General features: G+C 33.6%; 1 long non-coding RNA gene across 1 annotated transcript; it reads left to right on the top strand.

The window, feature by feature from the left end:
- Window positions 1-2,460: 2,460 nt before the first annotated feature.
- On the top strand, window positions 2,461-10,952 carry LOC103876370. Its single transcript, XR_635581.4, has 2 exons — window positions 2,461-5,431; window positions 10,742-10,952. It is a non-coding gene; the product is annotated as an uncharacterized LOC103876370 (long non-coding RNA).
- The last annotated feature ends 11,571 nt before the right edge of the window (window positions 10,953-22,523 follow it).

Genomic DNA, 22,523 nt, shown 5'->3' on the forward strand with positions numbered 1-22,523 from the left:
ATTATATCTATGTAAAGCTAGAACCAATTTTAGTTGTCTCCCCAGAGGACTATATTTTCCTTAAGAATGTGAGAGACATACACATTCTTAAACTCACTTGACCATAACCTCAAAATATGGAAAATATAAAAATGTGCTTTGAAAACAGTAGTTTAAAGTATGTAGATCTAAGAAAAATATCAATAGTTGTCAAATAGTCAAATTTAGTTGTAAATTAAAGTCCTTTGAAATAATGTCTTTGGATGATTTTTAAAAAAATATCTTTTTTTTTGGTTTGAACTTTAATCTTGTCTTATCTCTCATAGCTGACTTGAAAATGCCCTGCTCTTGATATATTATGTATATATATAATATATGTAATATATAGATACATTATATAATATATGTAATACATGATGGATAAGAGTTCAAAAAAAAACTATTTCCAGTTTTTAAAAATGCTATATTTGTTGATTAATATGCTGACCACTTCAGACCAATTTGCCTTAACTTTTATGTAACAAAGTTGTGGGCTGGTTTTCGTTAGCATGGATCCTAAGGTAATGTAACCTGAGCATACCTGGATGAATTAAGTGTGCAACTACATGGGCAACCTAAGTGCTTGGACTGAATTAAGAAGTAGATACCACATGGCAGGATCCAGGACCGTGGCATAGCCCCATGAAAGGATCCAGTCAGATCATGCCTCCTGGCATCACCTTATTGTAAGATCCAATCACATCACACTTCATTACCCTATGCTTACAAAACCCAATTCAAATGTCAGCTCAAGGAGACAGATTTGAGTGTTTCCTCCTGTCTCCCTGTCAATAAACTCACCATAAAGCCTTTCTTTTCTCAAAAGATCGTGCCATGGCATTGGCCTCCATGCATACTGGACAGCGAGCTCACTGATTACTTGGTAACAATTTGTTTTAAATAATAAAATTAATTAAAAACCAAATAATAAATATTATCAACAATAGTGGTCACTAGAGCAGATCCAAATTTATAGTCAAAACTTTTTACCCAAATACTTTTATATTTATATATAATTTGGATATAAGAATGTGCTCAAAGTTTAAGTGTATAGATCGAGAAACTTTGACAAATATAGGCATTCGTAAAACTATCACCCAAATCAGGCTATGAGATATTGACATCACCCCAGAAAGTTTATTCATGCCCACTTACTATTCCCTACCCTAAGAAACAACTGATTTCTATTACAAAAGCTTAGAAATTTGATATCTGTATGTATTCTTTTGTATTTTGCTTCTTTCAATCAATATAATGTTTTTGAGATTTAGTTTTTTTCTTATGTCAATAGTTATTTGTATTATGGATTAATATTCCAATGTGTAAATATATCAGAATTTGTTAACATTCATATTTTAACATGGGTTTTTCCAGTTATAGATAAAACTGCTATTAACATTCTTGTAGTAGTCTTATGTGTACATATGTTTTCACTTCTCTTGGCTAAATAAAAAGGAGAGAAAGGAAATTGAATGTCTGAATTAAAAGAAATTGTCAAATAATTTTCTAATTTGATTATATACTTTCACACCTCTAACAGGAAAATGTGTGTGTTCTAATGTTTTAGTCAATTTGGACTGCTATAAAAAAATACCATTGACTGCATGGCTTATAAACAACAAATTTATTTATCCTCATTCTGGAGGCTGGAAGGTTTAAAGTAAGGTGCCAGTGTGTTCCAGTTCAGGGGAGAGCCCTCTTCTAGCTTGCAGACTTCTGACTTTTCATTGGAACCCCTCACATGGAGAAAAGAAGATGAGCTAGCTGTCTGGCTTTTTGTAATAAGACACTAATTCCATACATGAGGCCTCTACCATCACGATCTAATACCTCCGAAAGGCCCCATCTCCAAATATCTTCACACTGAGGATTACATATCAACAAATGAATTTCGGGAAAAAAATACATTCAGTTCACAATATCCAATTATTATACATCTTCTCCAAACCTTGGCATGGTCAATTAAAAAAAAAAAACTAGTGGATATAAAGTGGCATATCATTATGATTTTAATTTGAATTTGTGTGATAATTAATTAAAGAGACATTTGTATATTTTTGGTGCAGCTACTTTTCCAGATATAGGCATTGTGAATTTTTTTTTTTTTTTTTTTTGAGACGGAGTCTCGCTCTGTCGCCCAGGCTGGAGTGCAGTGGCCGGATCTCAGCTCACTGCAAGCTCCGCCTCCCGGGTTCACGCCATTCTCCTGCCTCAGTCTCCCGAGTAGCTGGGACTACAGGCGCCCGCCACCTCGCCCGGCTAGTTTTTTGTATTTTTTTAGTGGAGACGGGGTTTCACCGTGTTAGCCAGGATGGTCTCGATCTCCTGACCTCGTGATCCGCCCGTCTCAGCCTCCCAAAGTGCTGGGATTACAGGCTTGAGCCACCGCGCCCAGCCATGAATATTTTACCCTAAACTATTTTGCCTTTTTATTTTCTTAATAATGGCTTTTGAAAAATAGACATTTTTCATTTTGAAGAAGATAAATATGTCAATTTTTTTTATTTAATGGTTAATTCTTTTTGAGTCTTAAAGACTCAAAGAGTCTTTTTACTTACCATTGCTTTTCAAATATCACTTTTCTGGGTTTTTTTGCCTAGAAATTTTATTATTTTTATCTTCTATGTTTTGGTCTATCTCTTTGAGATAGTTTTTGCTTTTTTATGTTTGGTGAGAAGTAAATGTTAAAGTTCAATTTTTTAACATTTTTTACATGGATATCTAGTAGTTCTAGCACTTTTATTGAAAACACATGTTTTTTTTTTTCCTGGTTGACTTACCTTGGTTCTTTGTCAAAAATTAATTGGCCATATACTTGTGAGTCTATATTTGGATAATCTATTGTGTTCTACTATTTATTTGTCTTTATGGAAATAATAGTCTTGACTCATGTAGTTTTAAAGTAAATCTTTAAAAAATGCAACATAAACCTTTCAAATGTGTTCTTTACTGAAAGTTTTGCCTATTTTAGTTCCTTCGCATTTTTATATAAATTTAAAAATCAGTTTATCAACATTTCCATAATAAATGATTAGAACTTACACTTCCAGAGTACAGGGAATAGGAGGACACAGTTTCATTCTCCTAAATGAGATGACCAAAGAATGAACAAAGGGTATGAAAGGATAATTAGGCAAACTCTGGCTATAAGAGAATGAAGAATATTGATCCTGAAGAGATGAGAAACAGATAAGGATGCACCAGGTTGTGGCCTTGAAAAATTTTCTAGGCCATGATACAGGGAGGTGAACATGGGTAGAAACTAGCGAGGTCCCTGAATTGAGGATATAGAGCTAAGATTTTGCGAAGAATACAATGACTAGAGTTCACAGGACAGAATGTCAGAGAAGAGAGATCTATGTTGAGAGAAAATTCTGGAAATCTGCAGATAGATAGTCCTCCTTGAGTACTAAGCTTAGTACTGATTAGGGAGTGCATTTGTATGAGAAAACTACCTGCCCCTGGGGAAAGTACTATTCAAAAGGATTAGTGATTACAGTACTCAGTTCAGTACTCAGCATTCACTCAGGACAGAGAATGGTGCTTCTTCCCACCAGCCAGACTGGAAAACAAGTCTCGTGAGGATTTGGGGAGAGTATACAAAAGTCTAACCTCAATAGTGGAGAATAATTAGCTCTACACTGAGTGCTATTTCACTACCACCTACAAAAGGTAAAGGAAATATATACAATAAACAAACAGTTTCTAACTAAATTAATTCTATGTGAGAACAACACTCAAGAATATATATATATATATTTTGAAACCAAAATTTCCAGTACTCTGTATGGTAAAATTGATGATGTCTGACATCTGATCAAAATTGACTAAGCACAGAAATGGAAAAATGTGCTCCATATTGGGAGCATATGTAGAACTGATACCTGTTTTAGAGTAATAAATAAAATCATTTTTTATGAATAGATTCCATTAAAAAATGATGCTATAAATAAGATATAAAGAAGGACCCAATCAAACTTCCAGAAATAAAATCTTCAAGTGTGTGATGAAAACTACACTGGATGATATTAAGACAGATTAGACATTAAGGAAAAATATTACTGAATTTGAAGTCATAGAAACAGAAATTATCTACAATGATAAAGTTTAAAAAATATTTTTAAAAAGGTAACACACAGTGAATGACATATCAGTGAACAAGGGGAGAACTTCAGGCAGCCTAATATATGTGCAAATGAAGTATCTTAAAGAAAAAAAAGAGAGGAAGAAACAGAAAGAAACATATATAAATATATGACAAAAATTTGCCAAATTTGATGAAGCATGAAAAAATTACACCCAGGCATATCCTAATTAAAATGCTTAATACCAGTGATAAAAAGGGAGTTATAAAATTAGCCAGAAGAAAAGACATGTTATAAACCAAGCAGCAAAGACAAGTGTAACAGTTGATAAAAACAAACAAATAAACAAACAAACTGCAAATGGGAAGTCGATGGGATTTAACATATTTAAAGTACTAAAACATGGTGTCAACCTAGAATTTTATACAAAGCACAGATGTCCTTTCAAGAAGACAGCAAAATACTCATGTGGACAAACAGAAGTTAAAAATATCACAACATATCCACATTTTAAGGATATTTTTAAAAATATCTTTAAAGCATAATTGGCAATTTCAACAAAAATAATAACAATAAATTTGGGATTTATAATGTGCAAAAATACAATGAATGAAAATAAGACACAAATTAGGAATGGAAAATATGAACTATACTATTTTAATGTTCTTGTACATGAAGTTGCATAATATCACTTGAAGGTAGACTTTGATACATTAGAGATATAAAATATTGGCTCTAAAGCAATGAATAAAATAACACACACAGAAACACCTCATAAACCTAAGTTAATTATGGAACTAAATAAAAACAAAAACATCAAAATTAATGTAAAAGAAACCAGGAAGAAAAAGAAAAATGGGACAAAAACAGGTGAGACAAATAAATATATAGCAAATTGTTAGATACAGACCTAGCCATATCAATAATTAAATTAAATGGAAATAGTCTAAATATAAAAAAGCAGAGATTGGCAGATTGAATATACAATATAGGCTGCCTAATAGAATTTCAAATTAAAATATACAAATGGGTTAATAGTAAAAGGATAGAAAATAACATAGCATATTAAAACATTTGAAAATATATTTATATTAGTATCAGAGAAGGTAGATTACAGAGAAAAGTGTATTAACAGGAATAATTTCATTTCATAAGGATGTAGGAGTCAAGTCATCAAGTGGACATAAGAATCCTAAACATTTACTCACCTAATAAGAGAGATTCAAAATACATGACACACAAATGGATAGAATTGAAGGAAACTATAGAAAAATCCGTGAATATGTGTTCAAATTTCAATACTACTCTTTCAATGGTTGACGGAACAGGTAAGTAGAAAATTAGTTAAATATAAAAATAATTGGAACATTAGCAGCCAAATTAACACAATTGGCAAATTAACCAAATAACCAAATTAACTTAATAGTACTTGCCACCGAATAATAGCAATTATCAATGAGACAATGCTTGAGTCCATAAAACAAATGTTAACTTATAAAGATACAAGTCATGCAAAGTATTTTTCTGATCACACTAGATTAAAATAGAAATCAATAACAGTAAGTAAATCTCTGGAAAACCTTCAAATATTAGGAAATTAAACAACACTCTTCTATGTAACCAAGAAGTCAAAGGTAAAATGAAAAAGAAATCATTATTTTGAAATTAAAGAAAATAAAAACACAATATATCAATATTTGTTTGATAGCATTAAAACAGTATTTAGGGATAGATTTATACCAATGAATATTTATATTGGGAAATACGAAAGGGTTAAAATCAATTACCTCAGTTTCTACCTTAAGAAATTAAAAAGAACACAAAGTAAATCCAACATAATCAGAATAAATAAATAATAAATGAACATGTAAATAAATTTCTGAGCAGAGGTCAATTTAAAAAAAGAGAAAAATAATTGAGAAAGTTAATTAAATCTAAAGCTTTACAAAACAATACCATGTTGGCCAGGCTGGGCTTCTTTGCCCATTTTTTAATGGGGTTGTTTTTTGATTTTTATTTAATTGAGCTCCTTATAGATGCTGGATATAAGACCTTTGTCAGAATCATAGTTTGCAAATAAGCCAGAAGTTGTGACACACGCCTGTAATCCCAGTCCTTTGGGAGGCCAAGATATTTGGATCACTTGAGGTCAGGAGTTCGAGACCAGCCTGGCCAACATGGTGAAACTGCGTCTCTACTAAATATACAAAAATTAACCAGGCATGGTGGTGTATGTGTGTAATCCCAGCTCCTCAGGAGGCTGAGGCAAGAGATTCGCTTGTACTCGGGAGGCGGCGGTTATAGTAAGTTGAAATCGTGCCACTGCTCTCTAGCCTGAGTGGCAGAGTAAGTGAGACTCCGTTTTTGTTTTTTTTTTTTTAAAAAGGCAAAAGACGAACAGGCACTTCTCAAAAGAAGACATACATGCATACACGCAGCTATGCAGCTAAACAAATAAGCATATAAAAAAATGCTCAATATATATTTTCCTAATAAATAGGGAAATGCAAATCAAAACTACAATGAGATACCTTCCCACAGCAGTCAGAATGCTATTACTAAAAAGCCAAACAATCAAACAAACAAACAAAAAAAACAAACAAAAAAAGCAGATCCTGGTGGGGTTGTGGAAAGAAAAGGGAACGCTTATAAACTGCTGGGAGGAATTTAAATTAGTTCAGCAACTGTGGAAGGTAATCTGGAGATTTCTCAAAGAACTTAAAATACAACTACCATTCCACCCAGCAATTCCATTACTGAGTGTCTACTCAAAGGAATATAAGTTATTTTACTATAAAGACACGTGTATTCATATATTCATTGCAGTACTATTCACAGTAGCAAAGACATGGAATCATCCTAAAGGCCCCTCATTGAATTAAAAAAATGTGGTACATACACGCCATGGAACATTATGCAGCCATGAAAAAAGAATAACATCTTGTCCTTTGCCACAAGGTAGGTGGAGCTGGAGGCCATCAAACTAAGTGTACTAACACAGAAACAGAAAACTAAATACCATATATTCTTGCTTAGAAGTGGGAGCTAAACACTGAGTACATGTGGAGACAAAGAAGAAAACAAGAGATACTGGGGCCTACTTGAAGGTGGACGGTGGGAGGAGGGTGAGGATGGAAAAACTACCACTAGGCCCTATGCTGATTACCCGGATGATGAAATAATCCACACACCAAATCCTCATGACATAAAATCTATCCATAAAATAAACCTGCACATGTACCCCTCAACCTAAAACAAATTTTAAAAAAATAATTGAAATTGATGAGCATGTAAAAATGCTGATTAGAGAAAAATATAATGAAATTATAAATTACCAATATTGATCCTGAGCAAAATGACAGCAGTAAAAATTCTACAGATATTCAAAGGTTAATAAATAAATATTAGTCATTGTGTGGCAATAAATTCAACAACTAAGATAAAATGGACAAATTCCTTGAAGTAAATAAACTGTTAAAGCTGGCTAAAGAACAAATAGATTACTTGACTAACACTATATGTATTGATATAAACACATATCCACAAAGTAAGAGTAGAAGAGAATTTCCTCAAACCGATTGATAAAGGGCATCTATGTAAAACCTAGTATAAATGAAATACACAGGAGAAAATATTTGTGACCTTGGGTTAGGCAAAGATTTCTTAGACACAATACCAAAAATAAAATGGATAAATCGGACACTATCCAAATTTAGCATTTCTATTTTTCAAAAAGTATTATAAGGAGAATGAAAAGACAAATCAAAGGCTGGGAGAAAATATTTGCAAATCCTGTATCTTGTAAAGCACTGTTATTTCTAGTTTTCTGAGGTTTTTTTTTTTGCTTTTAATTATGAATGTACATTAAATTTTTTTAAAAATATTTTTTTCTGCATCTATTGAGATGAATACTTTGTTCTGTTAATATCGTGAATTAATTAGATTCATTCTTGAATGTTGAACTAACCTTGCATTATTTTTATTACTATCACCTCATCATTATATAATATCCTTTTGTTACTGGCTGGATTCAATTTGCTAACATTTTCTTAAGAAATTTTGGATCTTAGTTCATGAGGGACTTTGGTCTTTTCTGGTAATTTCTATGTCAGGTTTTGCTCTTTCTTCTTTGACCCATGAGTTACTTGGAAATTTTTTTTTTCTAGATAATTGGGATTTTTCTATGTATTTTAATGTTATTGATTTCTACCCTGTTGTAAAGACAATGGACTTTGTATGACTTTTTTCCTTTGGAATTTGTCAAAAACTTGTTTTATGGTCCCAGTGTAAAGTCTATCTTAGGGTTGGCAAAGTATGCTCTGTAGACTGGCAGTTTGGGGTGTGTGTGTGTGTGTGTGTGTGTGGTGTGTTTCTGAATGTACTATGCATACTTCAAGAGATGTATACAGTTAGCCTTCCATATCTTCAGGTTATACATTCATGATTTCAACCACTGTGGATTGAAAAAATGTATTAAATACAAGAGTGAAAGTGAGCAAATAAAAATACAGTATAACAACTATTTATATAACATTTACACTGTATTTGGTATCATAAGTAATCTAGAGATGATTTAACATAAATGGTAGCATGTACATAGGTTATACGGAAATACCACACCATTTTATATACAGGACTAGAACATCCATAGATTTGGTATTTGCAGGGGTTCCTGGAAACAATCTCCTGAAGATACTTAATTTTCTTTCATTGGTGTTTTATTTATAGCTATCAATTACCATGAATTGGTTTAAAGTGTTGTTTAATCTTCTATATCTTTATTGACTTATGGCCTTTTTAAAAATTAATTATTGAAAGAGGAGTGTTGAAATATACAACTAGGATTGTGGGTTTTCTGTTTTTCCTTCAATTCTGCGAATTTTAGAATATTTTAAAAGAGTTAATTCACTTACGATTTTGAAATAATGTTTTTGTATTTTTGTATCACTCTTAAAATATAGCATATCAACATCTTTGTAATTTGTTTTTCATGATATATCTTTTCCTATGTCTTACTTTTAATTTGTGTATCTTTAATATGTTAAATATATCTCTTGAAACTAGACAGCATGTAGTTGGTGATTTCTGCTTCACTCAGTCTGACAATCTTTGACTTTTGATTGGAGTTTATTAACAACAAATATATTAATAATTATAATCTACTTATTAAAATGGCAGACTCTATCTGCACTAACATACTATTAGTTTTTTCTTTGTTTCCTCTGTTCTTTGTTCCTTATGTCTATCCTTTTGTGTCTTCCATAGGGAAAATTGTGTAATTTTGACATTTTTTCAGCTATAATTATTTGCCTTTAATTAGCAGTACCTATTTGATTTGTAGTTGTTTTACATATGACATATACAGTTTATTCACATTATACCTTGGTTTTATATTATACTATTTCCCATATAAAGTAACACTTTAAAACAATATAATTTCACTTGTATTTCTTCTGTCCCTTGTGTTATCACTCTCATACATTTTACTATGACATCTGTTACAAACATCGCAATCCCTTGTTATATTTTGCTTTAAATAGCTAATAGACATATACTTTTAAAGAAAAGAAGGAAAGTTTTATATGTACTCCATATTTTCCATTTGTAATGTTCATTTTCCCCTGTGGACCCAAATTTCCATCTTGTACTATTTCTTGTTGGACATAAAGAAGTTTTCCTTGCAGTTTTTGTAGAGCATGTTAGTTTTTGTTTGCCAGTAAATATCATTTCTCTCATTTTAAAGGATATTTTCACTTTGCATAGAATTCTAGGTTGACAATTTTCTTCTTTTAGCATTATAAAAATGATTTATTGTCTTCTGGCCTCTATTGTTTCTGAGAAGTCAGCTTTCATTCTTATTCCTTGTATGTAGTATCTCCCTTTGCCGCACACCCCCATAAACTCCCATTTTCTACTTTCAAATTCCAAGCAAAAGCTATCTTTCTTTGGCAGGCTTGCTCCTTGGACATTTTGTCCCCTAATCGCAGCAACTGGCACAGATATGAGAGTATCTTCTGTCTCTTGCTCACTTAAGGAATACTTGTCTTACAGGAGTTTGTTAGATTATTTTATGCTCACAGTTCTTCGATGGATTTAAGGCAAAGAATAACATTTTTGTGTATCATTGACTTCTTGTTTCAGTGGTTGTGACTGAATTTTATATTTTTCTACATGCTAACTAAAAGTAGATCATTATACATATAAATGTTAAAGGCAATAAAATGATAGAGATTGATGTTTTTGTCCTTTAAAAAAATTACGCATATTTACTTATTTAATACATGGGTGGGTGTATATATGTGTGCTCTCTCTATATATACATTTATTTGTAAATAAATAAATGTCTATATATATAATATACATTTATTTATTTACCTTTTCCAAGGAATAAACAACTTTGAGAGAGATTTGATGACAAGATTTGGTCATAATTTAGAGTTTTGTATTGACATGCATAAACTATTTATTAATTTGATATGTACTTACTAAATGTCTACTAGGTCTTAAAATTATACTAAGTGTTGTGGAGACATTGTATTTGGAGATATAGTTATGTTAGCTCAGAAGAAACCACATCTTAATACATATCATTTGATTGTTAAAGAACAAAATGATTACCAAAGCCATTTTTATTTTAGAAATTTACAGAAAGAATACCAATTAATCTTGGCTGGAATGAACAGAGAAGAATTTCTATTCAAACTAATGGGACTGATAGGAGAAAATGTGGAGAGTATCGGATAAACAGCCATTTTGAAGAGAGCATAAGCAAATACTGGTGAATATGTGACTTATTTAAAGGAAAGAACAAGAATCATAACAACCTATTAAAAATGAGAGCAGTTTTAATCACTTGTTCATATTTATTTGAATATTAATAAAATGAAGGGCATATAATTTTACATGTGAGGGTCAATTAGCTTATACAAACACACTCATCCATGCCACCACCACACAAATTAAGATATAAAGGACTAGTAGAATCCTAGAAGCCTTCCTCATGTCCCCTCCCAGCTATTCTCTCTCCTGAGGGTAATCATTATTGTGACTTTCAATTTCAAAGAATAAAGCTTCCTGTTTTTGAATTTTTCACAAATAGAGTCATATCATATATGACATTCTGCTGTGACTGGCTCCTTTCAGTCAATGGCAAAATAACTGTTCTCTATTACAAGGAATTCCTGAGAAGAGTAGAAATAAAAGAAGGAAAAAAATATAATAATTATAGCCAGTAAGCTGAGCCTGATACAAAGGTCAGTATGACATGGACAATATTCCTCAAATCTGAGATGTAAGGTGCATTTTGAGTTCTTTCTATGAAGTCAGGTAATTTAATAATGTTCAATAAATTACTTGATTATTGATCTCAATGGTTTTTGATGTAAGAGATACAGATTCATAAGACAGAAGTAACGTAATTATTTCATGTGCTTCTAATGATACAAAGTCTTTGAGGGGTGACAAGTTTGCAGAAGCTGATAGGGCAAAGTGTGCATTAAATGAGAAAAAGTAGTAAATAAAGGGTTAGAGGGAACTGAAATAATATTACAGAAAAGCTATTTTTTACTTTTAAAGACATTGTTACATTACTATATAATACTTAATTTTATATAAAATTTAGCAATGAAAAATAGTCAATTTGAAATTTAAACAAGTATCTTTGAAGAAAACAGAGTTTCATATCTGTCTTCTTTAGATCTTTCAAAGAAAAAAGAAAAGTTGAAAGTGTACATGTTTTATTCTCTTTGCTCATTAATTTTTAAAGTCCCGTCTTTGAAATGTCTGCTGTACAATGATGTTTCACCTGATTGGTTATGGCATACACATTATGGCATACACATGTGTGACATGTCATGTCACACAACATGCTGCTTCAGAGAGTTGATTAATTTTGAATACTTAGTTAGAATTGAGAAAACATTGGTAGGTTGATTTTGAAATAAAGAATCTATATGGAATTAATAATGCAATCTACAAGTTCAAGCAAAAATTGCCTATGTGCAGCATTTATGTTAATCATAGAATCACTGAGGTGATTTGCCCAAAAGGCATATTGATAAGGTAGCTAAATTTTTTCAGACATCAGGGACATAATAATTAATGTTTCATTTATTTTCATCACGCTGAAAAATGCACTTGTAATCCAATATTTGGACAATATAGAAAACTTATTACTTTAGATATAGGCATTTCATAATTTTAGTTTAAACAATCTCTTTTTCAACAAGGATGATAAAAAATGTAATAATGATTTATAACTTTCAGTATCTTTACAAGTACACAGGTTACCTGCATAATAATGGTATCACCTCATGACCTTCACTCCATTTGTGTCTTAAAATAGGGCTTTCTTTTGGATGCCTGTTAAATATGTTACGATAGACCACCAAATTAATTAGCAGAAACTAGAAAGTTGCTTTAGATCACAATATGAAAACACCATATTGTTTGAAAAAGAAAAGTGAGAGAGGAAAAGGGAATGGAGGTAAGAGTAAACAGAAGCATTACATTTAAAGTGAACAGGAGATGAAGGGGAAAAAAGTATGGTTTGTTGTGTTAGTCTTTTCTACTCCAAAGATTTCTTTCCTTTCTTTCTTTTTTCTCCATTTATGACTACTCTTTTTATTACTTTTCATTTTACAGACTTCAGAGGCTAAGATTCTGAGGGGCATCTCTCCAGTCAGTGTACTAGATGTAGAAATCCTTTACCTCCAGCTTAAAGGTTTAAACATACTTGGGTCAAATTCCCCTAAACTTCCGACAGAAAAGATGAGCTCTCTGGGACATTTGGGACATTTGCCTTTATTGACAACGTACAAATAGAAAATTCATTTTTTTTTTCAATTTTGCAATTTAACAAAAGTTAATAGGTCTTTACTGAGAATAAGATAATAAGTTCACCTATGAAGTCTTAACCCAATAAGGGCTATTACCAAACATCAGTGAGATAGGCTTCATGAAATAGTGCAAATATATGCCAAAACCTGTGTTACATGTTCTTAAAAACAACGATTTGATAGAAGATAGCTAGCTTGGACAGTATGTCCAATCCAAAAGCTCTACCAAGCTGAAACATGGTTTCCATATGCCCACAATGTCATCTTCTATTTGTTGTCAATGCTTTCCAGCCAAAGACTATAAGAAATACACCTGTAGGTAAGCAAGTTAGGTTTATTAATCATTGCAGTGAGAAAAAATGCACATGGGGGGCACCCATGAGGCGTGTCAGTAAGAAGGTGTCAGAAAGGACTTAGAGAACTTAGACTTTGGTTGGGTGATTTGGGGCACAGTCCAATGAAGCAGGGGTTCACTTTAAATTGAAAGCTTTCAGAGAGCAGAAACAATTTTATGGTGGTACATCTCACTAAATCTTATCCATAGACTGGGGACACTAGAGCAAAACTAAAATTGTAATTGATAAGTGGTCAGCAGTCACTCAATTTGCCTGAGATGAGGATGTTAGACATTTTTTTGAGATTTGGACTTGTTGTTTGTGTTCAGACATGATTATGGAGTTGTTTTGTTTTTGTCTTGATACACCGTGGTCACAGAATGGCCTTGTCTGTGGATAATCTTTGAAACTGTTCATCTTCAGCAGAACACCAACACCTTATGGTAATGCTGTTAGAGCCTGGATACCAGCTCTGGTTTTTGTTACACAGTGGTCCAGGACATAGGGTACAATTACTTCTCCCTAACAATGACAAAGTCATGTTTTATTTCTTATCTCTTCTTTATCATAACATAAAATTCAGCTGCATGATAGCCACTAAATGACTAATAGGTGAATGAGACTGAATAAATGAATAAGTATTGAAATAGACACATAAACCAGAGGTTAGGCTAAAAAATGAGCTGAACAGGCAAAATGATCAGTCACTCAACCAAATATCCATTGGCACTGACTTGAGCAAATTTTATTGAAACCAGGATGATTATAACAATAATAATAATTAATATTTGTTAATAATCTATGATAGTCTAGTCTGCTGCATAATCTATTCAATTATCAAATGAGTTTTTAAAGTAAGATTCATTTTAAATTTAAAACTAGTCTGGAGAGGATCAGTTATTATCTCAAGGTCATTGAAATGATAAGGGTGAAGTTGGTACTCAAACCTTAAATCTCAGGTGTCCCACTCTCAAACTTCCACTTCCTCTTTATCCTTGAACCTATTCTATTTTTATCCTGTTCCCTGTCATCAAAGCTGAATATACTGCAAATAGCCACCCAATTGCCGTATTCAATAGCCTCTTTTCAAAGATAGTATTACTTAGTTCTTCTATAGGTTTCAAACAGTACTGGATTCTTTTTTATATATTAATATATGGTTTATTGATCGTTATTTTTGAGGCAATATTTTGTTTGGCAAAAATTATTGTCATTTCCCACGTTGTGTTATTTATAGTTCCAAAGATTGAATTTTTAGATCAGATTTTAAAAGATCAATTGCAAGAAGCTTGAGGTAGTTTGGGGCATTGTACATTTTTTTAAATCTCTAAAGGTTTAAAGGAAGTACAGTTTTGTACCACATAACGACATTTTAGCCAATGACAGACCACATACACAATGATGGTCCCATAAGATTATAATGGAGCTAAAAAATTGCTATTGCCTAGTGATGTTGCGGTTGTCCTAATGTCATAGAGCAACACGATCTTCACATGTTTGTTGTGATGCTGGCTTGAACAAACCTACTGTGCTGTCTGTCATATAAAGGTACAGCACATACAATTATGTACATAAAACTTGATAATGGTAATAAATGGCTGTTACTGGTTTATGTATTTACTATATTTTAATAGTTATTTTATTTTTTTAAATTTCAATAGGTTTTGGGGGAACAGATGGTATTTGTTTACATAAATAGCTATTTTAGGGGTGATTTCAGAGTTTTGGTGCACCCATCACCCAACTAGTGTACACCAGTGTACACTATAACCTGTGTGTAGTCTAATTTTTTTTTTTTTTTTTTTTTAAAGATGGGATCTTGCTCTGTCACCCAGGCTGGAGTGCAGTGGCACGATCTTGGCTCACTACAACCTCTGCCTCCCGGGTTCAAGTGATTCTCCGTCCTTAGCATCCTAAGGAGCTGGGATTACAGGCACATGCCACTATGCTTGGCTAATTTTTGTATTTTTAGTAGAGATGGGCTTTCACCATGTTGATCAGGCTGGCCTCAAACTCCTCAATTCAAGTGATCCGCCCACCTCGGCGTCCCAAAGTGCTGGGGTTACAGAAATGAGCCACTGTGCCTGGCCCACTGTGTGTAGTCTTTTATCCCTCAATCCCCTACACCCTTTCCCCAGAGTTCCTGAAGTCCATTGTATAATTCTTATGCCTTTGCAGCCTCATAACTTGGCTCCCATTTACGAGTGAGAAAATATGATGTTTGGTTTTCATTCCTGAGCTACTTCACTTAGAATAATGGTCTCTAATTCTATCTAGGTTGCTCAAAATGCATTTATTTTGTTACTTTTTATAACTGAGTAGTATGCCATAGTACACATATGTGTCTATATATATACTCATATATATATATATATAATGTGATATATACATAATATATATATATATCACATTTCTTTATCCACTCATTAATTGATGGCCATTGGGCTGGTTCCATATTTTTGCAATGGCAAATTGTCCTGCTAGAAACATGCATGTGCAAGTATCTTTTTCTTATAATGACTTCTTTTCCTCTGGGTAGATACCCAGAACTGGGATTGCTGGATCAAATAGTAGATCTACTTTTAGTTCTTCAAGGAATCTCCACACTGTTTTCCATAGTGTTTGTACTAATTTACATTCCCACCTACATTGTAAAAGTATTCCCTTTTTGCCACATCCATGCCAACATCCATTATTTTTTGATTTTTTGATTATGGCCATTCTTGCAGGAGTAGAGGTGGTATCACATTAAGATTTTCCTTTGCATTCCTGATTATTAATGATATTGAGCATCTTTTCATATGTTTGTTGGCCATTTGTATATCTTCTTTACAAAATAGTCTATTCATGTCTTTAGCCCACTTTTTGATGAGATCGTTTGTTTTGTTCTTGCTGATGGTTTGATTTCCTTATAAATTCCAGATATTAGCCCTTTATCAATTGTATGGATTGTGAAGATTTTCTTCTGCTCTGTGGGTTGTCTGTTTGCTCTGCTTATTATTTCTTTTGCTGTGCATACACATTTTAGCTTAATGAAGTCCCATCTATTAAATTTTGTTTTTGTTGCATTTGCTTTTGGGTTCTTGGTCATGAAGTCTTTGCCTAACCCATTGTCTACAGAGGTTTTTCCAATGTTGTGTTCTAGAATGTTTATTGTTTTAGGTCTGAGATTTAAGTCTTTGATCCATCTTGAGTTGATTTTTGTATCAGGTGAGAGGTGAGGATCCAGTTTCTTTCTTCTGTATGTGGCTTGCCAATTATCCCAGCACACTTTGTTGAATAGGGTGTTCCTTTCTCCACTTTATGGTTTTGTTTGCTTTGTCAAAGATCAGTTGACTGTGAGGATTTGACTTTATTTCTGGGTTCTCTATTCTGTCCATTGGTCTATATGCCTATTTTTATACCGGTACCGTGCTGTTTTGATGACTATGGCCTTATAGCATATTTAATAGTTTGTAGCGGGTAATGTAATGCCAGATCTGTCCTTTTTTCTTAGTCTTGCTTTGACTATGCGGGCTTATATTTGGTTCCATATGAATTTTAGGATTTTTTTTTTCTAGTTTTGTGAAGAATGATGGTGGTATTTTGAATGAAATTGCATTTAATTTGTAGATTTCTTTTGGCAGTATAGTCATTTTCACAATATTGATTTTAGCCATCCATAAGCATGGGATGTGTTTCCATTTGTTTATATCCTCTATGATTTCTTTCAGCAGTGTTTTGTAGTTTTCCTTGTAGAGGTCTTTCATCTCCTTGGTTAAGTATATTCCTAAGTATTTTATTTAATTTTTGCAGCTATTGTAAAAAGGATTGAGTTCTTGATTTGATTCTCAGCTTGGTCACTGCTGATGTATAGCAGAACTACTAGTTTGTGTACGTTAATTTTTTATACTGATATTTTGCTGAATTTATTTACCAAGTCTAAGAGCTTTTTGGATGAGTCTTTAGGGTTTTCTAGGTATAAGATCATGTCATGAATAAACAGCAACAGTTTGACTTCCTCTTTACTGATTTGGATACCCTTTATTTCTTTATCTTGTGTGATTGCTCTGGCTAGGAATTCTAGTACAATGTTGAATAGAAGTGGTGAAAGTGGGCATCCTTTCTTGTTTCAGTTATCAGGCGGAATGCTTTCATCTTTCCCCCGTTCAGTCTAAAGTTGGCTGTGGATTTGCCATAGATGGCTTTTATTGCCTTAAACTATGTCCCTTCTATGCAAATTTTACTGAGAGTTTTAATCACAAAGGGATGCTAGATTTTGTCAAATGCTTTCTTTGCTTCTATTGATATGATCATGTGATTTTTGTTTTTAATTCTGTTTATGTGGTGCATCATATGTACTGACATGTGGATGTTAAACCATCCCTGCACCTCAGGTATGAAACCCACTTGAACATGGCTTTCAGTTTGCTAGTATTTTGTTGAGAATTTTTGCATCTGTGTTCATCAGGGATATTGGCCTGTAGTTTTCTTATTTTTTTGTTATGTCATTTCTTGGTTCTGGTATTATTGATACTGGCTTCATAGAATGATTTAGGGAGGATTCTCTCTTTCTCTATCTTTTGGTATAGTGTCTATAGGATTCTTATCAATTCATCTTTGAATGTCTGATAGAATTCAGCTGTGAATCCATCCAGTCCTGGACTTTTTTTTTTTGTTGGTAACTTTTTAATTACCATTTCAATCTTGCTGCTTGGTATTGGTCAGTTCAGAGTTTCTATTTCTTCCTGGTTTAATCTAGGAGGGTTGTATATTTCCAGGAATTTATCCATCTCCTCTAGGTTTTCTAGTTTATGCACATGATGCTGTGCATAGTAGCCCTGAATGATCTTTTGTATTCCTGTGGTATTGGTTGTAATATCTCCTGTTTTATTTCTAATTGAGCTCATTTGTATCTTCTCTCTTTTTTTCTTGGTTAATCTTGCTAATGCTCTATCAATTTTATTTATCTTTTCAAAGAGCCAGCTTTTTGTTTTATCTTTTGCGTTTTTTGTTTCAATTTTATTTAGTTGTGCTCTGATCTTGCTTATTTCTTTTTTTCTGCTGGGTTGGGGTTTGGTGTGTTCTTTTTTCTCTAGCTCCTTGAGGTATGACCTTAGATTGTTTGTTTGTGCTCTTTCAGACTTTTTGATGTAGTCATTTAATGCTATAAACTTTCATCTTAGCAGTGTCTTTGCTCTATCCCAGAGGTTTGGATAGGTTGTGTGACTATTATCATTCAGTTCAAATAATTTTGTAATTTGCATCTTGAATTCATTGTTGGCCCAGTGATCATTCAGGGACAAGTTACTTAATTTCCATGTAATTGCATCATTTTATGGGTTCCTTTTTAAGTTGACCTCCAGTTTTATTCCACTGTGGCCTGAGAGAGGACTTGCTATAATTTGGTTTTCTTAAATTTATTGAGACTTATTTTGTGGCGTATGATATCGTTTGTCTTGGAGAATATTCCATGGCTGATGAATACAATGTATATTCTGCAATTGTTGGGTAGAATGTTCTGTAAATATCTGTTAAGTCCATTTATTCTAGGGTATGGTTTAAGCCCATTATTTCTTTGTTGATTTTCTTTCTTGATGACCAGTCTAGTGCTGTCAGTGGAATATCGAAGTCCTTGCTATTATTGTGTTGCTATCTATCTCATGTCTCAGGTCTAGTAGTAACTGTTTTATAAATATGGGGGCTCCACTGTTAGATGCATATATATTTAGAATTGTGATATTTTCCTATTTAGTCCTTTTATCATTATATAATGTCCTTCTGTCTGTTTTAACACTGCTGTTGCTTTAAAGTTTGTTTTTTCTTATATAAGAAGGGCTAATCCTGCTCATGTTTGGTGTCCATTTGCAATGAATATCTTTTTCCACCCCTTTACCTTAAGTTTATGTGAGTCCTTAGGTATCAGGTGAGTCTCTTGAAGATGGTAGATAATTTGTTGGTGAATTCTTATCCAGTCTGCCATTCCATATCTTTTAAGTGGAGTATTTGGGCCATTTACATTCACTGTTAGTACCGAGATATGAGGTACTATTCTATTCATCTTGCTATTTGTTGTCTGAATTCCTTTTTTTTTTTTCATTGTTTTGTTGTTTAATAGGTCCTGTGAGACTTATGCTTTAAGGAGATTCTATTTTTGTATATTTTTGATAGAGACAGGAGACAGCCAAATGCCACCCAGGCCATTGTGAAAAGGGAGTTTGCCTAAACATGGCCACAGTGAAAAATTCCATCCTTTAACACACGCACAGTAAGGAAACATAAATTAATGTGGAGTGACTCAGACTAAGGGCCTGCCTGCGCATGGGGAGAATGGGGTGGAGCCACCGGGAATTTGTGTTTTATGCATGGAGGGGATTCTGGCCTCTTCAGCTCCTGTGTGGTGGCCTGGTATTCAATATGTGAGGTAGGAGCCTGTTGGCAGAAGCCCCTCCACCCCACCCCCCCTTTTTTTTTTCTCTGAGAGCTTTCTTTTAATTAATTCCACTCTCCTCACCTTTCAATGTGTCAATATATCTAATTTTTCCTGGTCTTGAGACTAGAACATGGATATAAACTGAACTAAGGAGCAAAAAAATCCTTCAATATTTTGAGGATTTGTTTCAAGATTTAGAGCTACTTTTCGCAGCTCTTGTAGTGCTGGCTTGATAATGGGAAATTCTCTCAGCATTTGTTTGTCTGAAAAGGACGATCTTTCTTTCATTTATGAAGCTTAATTTCACTGGATACAAAATTTTTGGCTGATAATTTTTTTTGTTTAAGGAGGCTAAAGATAGGATGCCAATCCCTTCTAGCTTGTAAGGCTTCTTCTGACAAATCTGCTGTTAATCTGATAGGCTTTCCTTTATAGGTTACCTGGTACTTCTATCTCACAGCTCTTAAGATTCTTTCCTTCATCTTGACTTTACTTAACCTGATGACTATGTGCCTAGGTGATTATCTTATCTTTTTGCAATGAATTTCCAAGGTGTTCTTGGAGCTTCTTGTATTTGGATGTCTAGATCTCTAGCAAGGCTGGGGAAATTTTCCTTGATTATTCCCTCAAATATGCTTTCCAGACTTTTAGATTTCTCTTCTTCCTTGGGAACACCAATTATTCTTAGGTTTGGTCATTTAATGTAATTCCAAACTTTTTGGAGGCTTTATTTTTTTAAATTATTTTTTCTGTGTCTTTGTTGGATTTGGTTAATTGAAAAGGCTTGTCTTTGAGCTCTGAAGTTCTTTCTTCTACTTGTTTGGTTCTATCACTGAGACTTTTCAGCGAATTTTGCAATTCTCTATTCATTTCCAGAAGCTGTGATTATTTTTTATTTATGCTATTTATTTCACTGGAGGTTTTTCCATTTGTATCCTGTATGTTTTTTGTTAATTTCTTTAAGTGGGACTTTACCTTTCTCTGATGTCACCTTGAACTACTTAATAGTCAATTTTCAGAATTCTTTTTCTGGAAATTAAGAGATTTCTTCTTGGTTTGTATCCATTGCTGGTGAACTAGTGTGATCTTTTGGGGGTGTTAAAGAAACCTGTTTTGTCATATTACCAAAATTGCTTTTCTGGTTCCTTCTCATTTGGGTAGACTATGTCAGAGGGAAGCTCTGGGACTCAAGGGCTGCTGATCAGATTCTTTTGACCCACAGGGTGCTCCCTTGTTGTGGTTCTCGCTTCTATCCCCAGGAATGGGGCTTCCAGAGAGACAAACTGCAGTGGTTATTATTTCTCTTCTGGATCTAGGCACCCAGTGGAGATGCCAGGCTCTGGGTTGGCACTGGAGAGTGTCTGCAAGGAGTCCTGTTTAAAGCTAATTGCTTTAAGTGTGGCATGCCCCTCCTTGTCACATGACACACTGACTCCCCTTGCCTTCTGCCATTAAGTTGAGCAGATACCAGTGCAGTAGTATACTTCTTGTTTTTGTTTGTTTGTTTGTTTGTTTTGGAGACGGAATCAGGATCTGTCATCCAGGCTGGAGTGCAGTGTCCTGATCTCGGCTCACTGCAACCTCTGCCTCCCGGGTTCAAGCAATTCTCCTGCCTCAGCCTCCCGAGTAGGTGGGACTACAGGTGCACACCACCACCCCCAGCTAATTTTTCCATTTTTAGTAGAGACGGGGTTTCACCATGTTGGCCAGGCTGGTCTTGAACTCCTGGCCTCAGGTGATGCACCCACCTCGGTCTCCCAAAGTGCTGGGATTACAGGCATGAGCCACCGCGCCCAGCCACATGCTTCTTGTAAGGCCTGCAGAACTATGAGCCAAATAAATTTCTTTTCTTTATAAGTTATCTAGTCTCAATTATTCCTTTATAGCAACACAAAATGGACTAACACAGATAGATAGATAAGATAGATAGATGATAGATAGATAGATACAAAGCTCTCTCTCTGTGTATATATGTGTGTGTGTATATATATATAAAAATATGCAGTTATATATACATATGTTAGATACATTTGTGTGTCTATATTTATAAATAACACCTTTCACTAAATGTTTTTGTTTTATCTTTCTCCAGCTCACTTAAATGAGTTCACAGAGTTGCCTGAACACAAACTTTAGAGGCAAGAGCAATCCTGATTCTTATTTCTCATGCTCAGTTGGTGATAAAAACCTATCATTTCAACCTCCCACATACCTCCCATCATTCAGGGTACTTACAAGTGCCTCCATACAGATATTCATCTCTTCAGTAAAATTTAACTCTTCTTACTGTATTTAAAGCACAGATCTGATTCAGGTTTTTTCCCCACTAAATTCTTACCCTTTTCTAGGCTTATAAGATAGTTAACCATTTAATCCTAACCTGACATCGCAAATTTATTGTCATTGCTTTTCCTCCAATTGTGATCTCTACCAAAGTACATGCTTAACCTAACTAAGCCCTATCATTTTCTCTTTACCATTTCTTCCATGTGGATTCCCCTGTCTTTACTTGGCCTCTTGGAAAATTCCTACTCATGTTAAAACACAAGATTTATGAAATGCTCCTAATTTCCTAACATTCTATTAAGCCCTTTATATAAAATTTCTTGTTTAATCTTCAAAGCTACTTTATGGCAAAAACACTTTTGCATTTCCATTATACAGAGGAGGGAACTACAGACTAATGTGGATAAAAACCTTGCTCATGGGCATACCATTATCATGTAGTAAAGTTTGTATTTGAACTCATACTTTTTACTATAAGCTATATTTGTCACTTCCAGTGCCAACTCATACAGTTTTTCCTCTGTAAATTCATTTGTATTTGCCCTCTTCG

The sequence above is a fragment of the Papio anubis genome, chromosome 10 (assembly GCF_008728515.1).
Source record: "Papio anubis isolate 15944 chromosome 10, Panubis1.0, whole genome shotgun sequence".
In the NCBI taxonomy this organism is placed as follows: domain Eukaryota; kingdom Metazoa; phylum Chordata; class Mammalia; order Primates; family Cercopithecidae; genus Papio; species Papio anubis.